Raw genomic sequence first — 10,020 nt, 5'->3', positions numbered from 1 at the left:
GTGTGTTATCTTTTAGAATGGGGTCAAAGTGGGGTAATGCAGTAAAGTATTTGTTTAAAGCGTTTAGATCAAGAGGTTTACGAATCGTGTCTTGGCGCGATTTGCCGACTCCCAATGATTTCAGAAATTTCCAAACTTTGCCTGGATCTCCGTTTTCGACAGATGCATGAATATGTCGGCGTTGTGCATTCCTACACACCTTACTGCAGTGATTTCGTATTGCTACATATTTTTTCCAATAAGCATCAGTTGGACGACATTTAAAGAACAATGGCAAGTCTCCATACAAAGTTTTACCTGACATCGTTTTGGAGCGTCTATGAATGAAAAAATGTTTCTTTAACTTAAACAGAATCATTAAGATTTTTGGTTTGAGAGGGCCACAAGAAAAAAATATGATCAATTTTATATTTTGAGGTTATATCATGAAAAAACTTATGTAAATTGCTGTTCTACATTATTTATGTCTAAAAAACAGATTTAGATTACGTGAGAGCAAAGACAATGCATTATTTTACAATTTTGTATAAAAATCTGATGTATATGCAGCAAACAAATGGTAAGTAATGTTAAAAATAGATAGGTACTATACCTACTTTAAAATTCTAATTATTCAATCATACAAAGGTACCATTGTATTTTGCAAGTCAAAACTGAAGATAAACCAAGAAAGCAATCGTAACACCAGTAGCTAGCAAAGCTAACTAACAAGTTCACAACAAAGTAAACAACTAGTGATGCTGATAATCAATCATCAATTAATCGATTATTGAAATAATTGAAGTCATAATCGATTATAGAATATAATCGAATTAATTATTTTTTAAACGATATTATTAAGATTAAAAACCAAAAAAACTACTGTTATATTGCGACTTACTATTAAAAATACTTTTGATTAAGGAAGTTTTTGTGGATGCTGTAATGATAACGTCAGTGATTACTGTAATGCTATTTGAGGTTTTATTTTATATATTTAAGTACATATTATTATTGCAAACAAATCAAATATGCTAATAAAATTGCTTAAAATAACAAGCTATTATAAATGGATTATTCTTTTCATATTATATATTTGTCATAATCGATCAATCATTGTGAAAATAATTGATTATCAACATCACTCTAAACAACGGAAGGAAAAAAAAATTTTTTTTAGTGCTGCCATTACACTTTCATCTAATAATACTTGACTATTAATCACAACATTAATAATAAAATATGTAACTAAAACACCTATCAATTATATTTGTTATTTTTTTTTAGCAAAACCTATGTGATTTGTTTTTAACGTTCACTTAATAATCGTTTTTTGATATTTAAAAACAAAATAATAATTTTGAAACATTTTGTAAGTGGTAATACTGACTAAAAGATTATGTCCACTGGATGTGGACGTATTCAAGTAAAAGTTTATTTTGTAAATAATTTAAGCTAGGCTTTTACCGAAAAAGTTAATTTCATCATAAAAAAGGGCTAAATTAATTACTAACTTTTGCACGTGTCCCATTTGTAGACGCTTCATATAACACTTAGATAAAAACTTGCCATTGTTCTTTCGTTTTTGCAGCAGCTTTCTGGGAGAGTAGTGTCTTAATGTCGTCCGTAAGCCAAGGTGACGGAAGATGTTTCACCCTAATTGTACGCAATGGTGCATGAGTGTCATAGAGCTTTATCAGGTTTGAGGTCAGTAACTGAACTTTCTCATCCACACATTCCGAAGCAAAAAGAGAATCCCAGGCAATGTTGTTGACATCCGCACGAAGATTTGCCACGTTCATTTCACGAAAGTTGCGCTGTTTAGGTTTAGGTTTTGGAGGCCGGACACGATAAGACAAGAAGAGGAGGTCATGGTAGGAAAAGGCATCTGCAGGACACTGATCGTACTTAGAAACACGATCAGGGGAAGAAATAAGGATAAGGTCAAGCAAAGATGGAGTACAGTTTGGAAAATGATGTGTAGCATTAAGAGGAAGTATAGAGAGGTTATTGGAGTCAACGATGGATTGGAGTGAACTGGAACGGTGATCATTTTTAAGGAGGCAGGTGTTGAAATCGCCCATGATTATGGTTTGACTGTACACGGGGATAAAATTTTCTAACAGAATTTCAAGAGAAGTGAAGTAATCTACACGTAAAGAAGGACTATGAAAAACACCGAGCAAGATTTTAGAGTGAAGAAGTTCAATTCCGAGAAAAAGATGCTCGCCAGCATTTGGTGGTGGGGGCTGTGGTGACTTGCTAACTATAGTGAAGGGAATATTTTGTTTAAGATAGATAGCCACTCCCCCCCACCTCCCACTGCGCGATCATTTCTAATAAGTTCATAGCCTGGGAGCGAATAAGCCGAGGAGACTAAGCATGGTTTAAGCCAAGACTCAGAAACAAGTATTGCATGAATATGTGTACAGTCGAAAGTAGCCAGCATATCCGGGAAATGGGCCGGAACACTCTGAGCATTAATATGGACCACATTAAAGTTCCTGGGAAAATCAGAAAACTGGGACGACAATGTCTCAGCAGCAGTTGCAACAAGAAGAAACAATAATTCTGCTCTACATATTTTAATTTAATTTTAATAGTTATTTAATCCAATTTATACAATTTTATGTTTTACTTACTCAACTATCTATCTACCTGCCGGTTACAATATTTCTCTTCTTTTGCCAATTGCAAAAACATTTTTTGTAATTTAATGTTATTTAATATCTTTGTGCCTGAATTAGCTTTTTTTTTATCTTTTATTTATTTTTTACTCATCTTACATTTTAATAATTTGTAACATTTAATTTTCACAACCGGCAGATGGTTTAACGTTTTGTTATATTTTGTTTTTTTTTTTTTTTTTTTTGCTTTTTTATTTTATTTTACAAATAAATATTTTTATTTTATTATGTAATTTATTAAATTTAGTTACTATATTTACTACCGTAAAACGGGGTGAATAGAATTCGCGGGGTGAATAGAAAAAAAATCAGGAAAGTTTTCAAGGCCAATATTTGAGTACTCCTCGTTGAAGAATTTAGTCCAAATTTGAAATGATTACACGTCGATATTACTTCTCTGCGGTGTCATAATTGTTTTAATGTTTAAAATGATATTTATACCCAAAAAAATGCTTCAAAGTCAACCGTCCTCGAATGCCTTAATATAGACCTCCAAAACTTTGGATTTAACGTAGGATTCTAATGAGTTGTGTTAACGACAGCAAAACGTCACCATAAATGGTCGCGATAACCGATCTCGATCTCGTCTCTAATTGGTCGAACGACGCGCGACCGATGCACGCGTGCAGTCGACGACGCGTTACCTTTTAAGGAAATGGTTCTGCGCGAGACGGCGTGGCGTGGCTAGGACGCGCGGCCTTAAAAGGAAACCTGTCGCTGCATCGCAACGCGTCGACCAATCAGGGACGAGAATCGTCGTTAGAATAATTCTTAAAATTATTACTAAATTGTGATTGGTTATGGATTTAGAATAAATACCCCTGCATTTTTGTACGGAAGTTAGGGGAGCGCCTCGGACCGTCGAGGCGAGCACACGTATTGTTTCTCGCCGCGTCGCGCCGCCCGGACTCCACTTACTCGCGCACGGTCACTGCCGCGGTGTCCGCGGTGACGTCTGTATTCGACGCCACCGTGTACACCGAGGCCGCCCGTGTGCGAGCCTGTGCTTCCCGGCCTTCCGCAAGGATTTTTATCGCCGTTGGGGTCGCGGCCACTCCGAAGACAGACCACCACACCTCATCATGGATCCGGACCAGGAGGTCCGCGATCCTGCACCGGCTGCACAATGCAGCCCAACCGCCAAGACCGGCAGCCCGGGGTCTTCCCGCAGGACACCGGAGGAGCCCACGCGCCCTACATCGCCGCGTGTGAACCCCGTAACCGCCGCGCCTCGTGCGAACCCCGCGGCCGGCCCGCGTGGCCGAGCATCGACGCGCTCCGCAGCAGGCGCCCGACCGTCGCGGGTCGCCCTGCGCCCTCCTCGCGTACGCTAAGTGACAGTGACACCAGTGTTAGTGCCGCGAGTGAAGTGAGTGCAGTGCGTGCTCGTGACACGGAGGACGACGCCCCGCGTGATGACGCGAGGGAGTCCCCCGCCGCCCCCGACTCAGAGATGTCGTCGAGAGCCTGCTCATCGATGTCCCTGGACTCCGCCGCCTCCGGAAACCCAGGTAGGTGCCGCTGGCGTCCGCAGCCGGACACTTTTATGTTTTTGGCGAGGCGCGCGCGACCGATTGCGCGCGCCCACTCCACGTCGGCGCTGGACGCCAGACGATCGGCCCGCCTGGGTGACGAAACCCCGCCGCCGCCTCAACCGCCCTCTAGGCGCCCCCGGAGCCCAGAGGAAACGGCAGCGATGGCCAAGCGCCATTGCGCCATGCCGCCGCCGGCTCGCGTGCCGCCTGCGACCGCGCGCCCGAGCGACGCCGCACGCCCGACCGCCGCGGAGCCAGCACCGCTACCGAAGCGAGTGCCGCCCGCGCCCGCGCACCCCGCGCGCCCCGCTAACCACCCCGCCGCCGCCGCGAAACCGACCGCGCGCCAAGCGTGCGCACCGCCCGCCGCAGCGCGCGCCGCCGCCGCACCGTGCGCCGAAGCCGCGCCGCGCGCTCCCACACCGCCCGTGTCCCCGCAGCCAGCACGCTCATACCGAGCTGTGTTGGCGTGCTCGGCCCGACCTGCCGGACCGACCGCTGACGCGACTACCGATCGAGACGCAGCCTCCGGGACGACTACGGCTACTGCAGATGCCTCCAGCAGCACGCCGCCCCAGCCGCCAAACAAGGATTTTAGCAGGAAACTCCGCTACCCTCCGCTGGTAGTAGAGCACCTGCCGAACTGGGCCCACCACCTGAAGGAGCTCAAGGCGCGCCTGGGCAGAGCCGCAAATGCCCGCCCATTCGGCAAGGGCATTAGATTTACGCCGACGGAGGACCACGAGTACCGCCTCATCCAGCGGTACCTCACTGAGTTGGAGAAGAGTGAGCGGGTGTCGTGGTTCTCCTACTCACTGCCAGCGGAGAGGAGCCTAAAGATAGCCATCCGGGGGCTACCTTCAAATGCCACCCCCGACGAGGTCGAGGAGGAGCTCCGCGCTCTAGGGTACGAGCCCGAATATGTAAAAAACATACGGGCTCGTGGCGACCGACCCGGGTGCATCCTCTTCGCCATATTGAAGAGGACCAAGGACCTGACGCCGGGGATCTTCAACGTCGACGAGATGCTCGGCATCCCCGGCGTCAAGATAGAGGTCTGGCGGGGTAAGAGGAGACCCGCCCAATGCCACCGCTGCCAACAGTTTAGGCATTCCTCTCACCAGTGCCACAGGACAATGGCCTGCGTGAGATGCGGCGGTGAGCATCCCGCCCGGGAATGTCCACGTCCAAAGGACGAGCCCGCCACGTGCATAAACTGCGGGGGCGAACACCCCGCAAACAACATCAAGTGTCCCGTGTTCCGGAAGGAGGCCCGGAACACGAAGGCGGGCACGGTCGCCATCAGTGGGAACTCGCGCCGGCAACAAGCTGCCACCGAGAGGCCAACGATTCCCACTGTCAACCCTGACATGGAGCCCCAGGGGGCATCGCTTATGGCAGCAGCGAATGCTCCCACAGAGCGCGGAAAACCCGGACCCTCCTCAAAAAGGGGGCGGAGAAAGCGGAGGCGCGGAAGGAAGTCCCGCCCCGCGACAGATGCAGACTCCAAGGCACCGGAAGAGGTGCAAACACCACAGGGCGGCCAAAAAGTGTCGCCGCCGCAACCCACTGTTGTTGCGACCAAAGGCGCAGGGCCAAACCAAGTCGTCAAGACTGCGCCTGCCCACAAAGTCGCAACAACCACTAGAAGGAAGGCGGATCACTCCGCGGCAGGGACAGGGGACGCGACAGGGGGACGCGGGGATCCCGCGGCGACACCCTCCACGAAACCACGGAAAGACGAGAGCGGCAAACCTCTTGACGACGCCGCCATCGAGACCGCGCTGGAGGTGCTCCAGGACGTCCTCCTCGCACTGAGAGCGGGGAGCGACACCTCCAGCATAAAACAGGTGATCCTGAGGGGCATGACGCGTCTATGCGCCCTATGCATAAGCCCCTGAGGATCATCCACTGGAATGCCCGTGGCCTCGTGGGAAAGGCCGCCCTCCTCCGCCCCCTGCTGCAGGAACAGGACATTGACGTGGCGCTGATAAGTGAGACATTCCTGGGCCCTGCAGACAAAATTAAGTTCCCGGGATACCTCACTTATCGGAAAGACGAGACGTCTCCGTGCTTCAGGTGCTACCGCGGCCTGGCAGTTCTGGTGAAGCGCAGAGTCGTACACCAGCAGCTTCCCTTGAGACCCTTCAACACCATATACACGCTGGGTGTTGAACTTCACCACGGTGGCGCTCATCTACAATTGTTCGCCGCCTATCGCCCGCCCGGTCCCGTTCTCAACGTGGCCGACATCGGCGACCTAATGAGCGCCACCGCACCGGTCGTCATCGCAGGCGACCTAAACGCCAAACACCCAGCGTGGAACTGCGCCACCAGAAACAGGGCAGGTGTACGACTCCACGACGACGCCGAAGCGCGGGGGTACACAGTCGCAGGTCCGGAGGTACCCACACATTACCCGGACAGCGTGAACCTTACCCCCGACGTACTAGACATCCTGGTCCACAACGCCGCCATGAACTGCCAAATCACTCAGCAGGTGCTTGACGACGAGCTACAATCGGACCATCAGCCTGTACTCGTCGTCGTTGAGCAGCACCCCACACGTCTCGCCCCCCAAGCGCCACGTCCCAAACCGGACTGGACCAAATTCCAGGAACGACTGGAGACGATCACGCCGACTCGGCCGACCAATACCGCCGCCGATGTTGAGCTACTGGCCACGGACATAACTGCCGCTGTAAAGAGCGCCCTCGAAGCGGCGACGAACACGCACTCCACCCAGGGGCGTAGATACACCCCCCTGCCGGCTCACATTAGAAGCCTCATCGTCGCCAAGAGACGACTGCGAAAACAGTGGCAGTTCACGCGCTGTCCAGCGCAGAAAACAGAGCTCAACCGGCTAGCGGACAGAGTAAAGGCCGAGCTTAAACTCCACACCGCCGAGAGCTGGGAGCACACCATCACCGAGGCCGCCGACGACTGGTCCTCGATGCACAGACTCTGCCGCCGACTCACCAACATCCCAGCTCCGGTGCGTCCACTGCTCCACAGCGACGGGGCCCCCAGGTACCGAGCAGAAGACCGAGCGATCATCGTCGCCGACCACCTGGAGCGTCAATTCTCCCCGAACCCAACTGCCGACACGGAACACGTCGCAGCAGTCGAGCAACACCTTCGAGACTACTTCGCCACGCCGATAGCCTCAGAAGAAGACCCAGTCTACTTCTCCCCGGCCATGGTACGTAAAGCGATAGCGCGGACCAAGCCCAGGAAGGCCCCGGGCGCGGACGGCATCTCCAACGCAGCGCTGCGTCACCTGCCGCACAAATTCGTGGCAGCGCTGACGCGCCTGTACAACGGCGTCCTGCGCACGGGCACCTTCCCCACAGCTTGGAAGGAGGGCCGCGTTATCATGCTGCCCAAGCCGGGGAAAAACATCCTGAAGCCTGAGAGCTATCGGCCGATCACTCTGCTGCCCACCACCTCGAAGGTGTTCGAACAACTCCTGCTGCGAACCCTGTCACCCCACATCACGCCGAGACCAGAGCAGTTTGGGTTCCGTGCTGAGCACAGCACGACGCTCCAGCTGTCGAGGGTACTGCACCACATCACTGCGGCCCTTAATAAAAGGGAGAGCGCGTGTGCAGTATTCCTCGACATGGAAAAAGCGTTAAAGCTTTAAAGCCCCGTCGCCTTATCAAGATAATCCAGTCGTTCCTGGAAAACCGGACTTACCGAGTAGCGGTTGAAGGAGCTCTCTCCCCGCCGAGACCAGCAGCTGCCGGAGTTCCTCAGAGCAGCTGCCTTTCGCCTGCGTTGTACGCCACGTACACGGACGACATACCGACCCCAGAGGGGGCCCACCTCGCGCTGTACGCGGACGACGCGGCGTACGTGACGACGTCGCTGAATCCGTACCACGCCGCCGTCAAGATGCAGCGCGCCCTCGACCTCCTCCCCGCCTGGCTGTCGCAGTGGCGACTGTCCGTGAACGTGGGAAAGACGCAGGCAGTCTCCTTCTCGCGGAGGCTGATCGAGCCCCAGCCGCTACAACTCCTCGACCAGACCATAGATTGGGCCACCAAGGCCAAGTACCTGGGCGTCACTATTGACCGCCGCCTCTCCATGACGCCGCACGCCAAAAACGTGGTCGCACAGGTCCGCGCGGCCCGCGCCATACTTCGTCCAGTGCTCTCCTCACACCTCCCCACGAGAGTGAAGCTGGGTGTGTATAAGACCTACATACGCACCCGGCTCACCTACGCAGCACCTGCGTGGTATGCCCTCACGTACGAGAAGAGCCGGCGAGCTTTGCGCGTGCAACAATCTCTTGCGCTGCGCACCATCGCCGGCGCCCCAAGGTACGTGAGGAATACCACCATCCAACGCGATCTCCGCGTCGAGAGCCTGGACGACTTCGTGCGCCGCCTCGCCGCCTCCATGTTCGCGCGTGCCGACGCGTCAAACCTGGCCCATATCCGGGACATAGCGCCATGGCACGCGCGGCCACCCGACCGCAAGAGACTACCACGCGACCTGCTCGCGACCACACAGGCGGAGGACGTCCCTCCGCGACCAGAGGCCAGCGGCCAAGCCCCAGGTGCGGCCCAGGTGGCCCGCACCGAGCGCGACAGCCCCACCGGACTGACTCACCGTGCACCGGGCTCCCGCCGCCTGCCTCGGCGGTAGAGCCCGGTGCAACACCGACAGGACGCGCCGCGCTCCCTCTAGGTCGAGCGCGGCGCCCACTCATCGACCTGCGCTGGGCCCTCCGCCATCAAGGCGGCAAGCCCGGCGCCCTCGCTGCGCGATGCGGCAGCCACGCCCCGCCGCAGTTGCCCTTCTCCGCCTGCGAGGACGACCGCGTATATTCTGCGATACGCGCCTCGGCCGCAGGAGACGGGGGCTCTCATCACGTCGGGGCGGTCTCGCCCCGCATCCTACATGCAATCCACACAACACCGCCTCGGCCCTAAACGCAGGGAGTAAGGATCGATAAAGCCTCCCCCCTGGCTGGCGCCCCCTCGTTGGGCCTCCTATGGGGCATATTGCGACCAGGGCCGTAGGCACTCGCCCGCCATGGGGGAAATTCCCCCCCACACCCAAACACCCGCCCCTAAGTTTAGGGGCGGCGAACAAAACACCCCAACAAGGGGACCTACCAGGTCCCGATGTTGGCTCCACGTGTCCCGTAAGGGGCACTGTGAAGACTTCGACGGAAGTTAGTGCACACTCAACATCGGAAGAATGAACATTAAGAATAAAGTCTGAAGCCACGAAGAGAGTTATTATTATACAGTCCACACCCTCAACAGTGGTCCTTCGAGCCGGAATTGAAGAAGGAAGTACCAGCTCGAAGAAGTACCTCAAGACTGAAGATCAAGCGGTCAAGCCCGAACCTGCTAGCGGTCAAGCACAAACCCGCCATCGGTCAAGCCCGAACCTGCAACGGTCAGAACGGACCTACAGCACCTGCATCAGAACCAGGACGAAGCAGCTGCTGTACCTGCATCGAGGGTGAACGTGACCTGCGGCACCGGGGTCAAGCTGCTCCTGCGACGAGGCGGAGCGCGACCTGCAGCACGGGAGCTGAGCTGCTGCACCGGAGCTGTGACGAGGCGGAGCGCGACCTGCGGCACCGGGAGCTGAGCTGCTGCACCGGAGCTGTGAAGAGGCGGAGCGCGACCTGCGGCACCGGGAGCTGAGCTGCTGCACCGGAGCTGTGACGAGGCGGAGCGCGACCTGCGGCACCGGGAGCTGTGACGAAGCGGAGCGTGACCTGCGGCACCGGGAGCTGAGCTGCTGCACCGGAGCTGTGACGAGGCGGAGCGCGACCTGCGGCACCGGGAGCTGTG

Source organism: Anticarsia gemmatalis, chromosome W (genome assembly GCF_050436995.1).
Source record: "Anticarsia gemmatalis isolate Benzon Research Colony breed Stoneville strain chromosome W, ilAntGemm2 primary, whole genome shotgun sequence".
NCBI classification, from domain to species: Eukaryota; Metazoa; Arthropoda; class Insecta; order Lepidoptera; family Erebidae; genus Anticarsia; species Anticarsia gemmatalis.
This window is presented reverse-complemented; position numbering follows the sequence as displayed.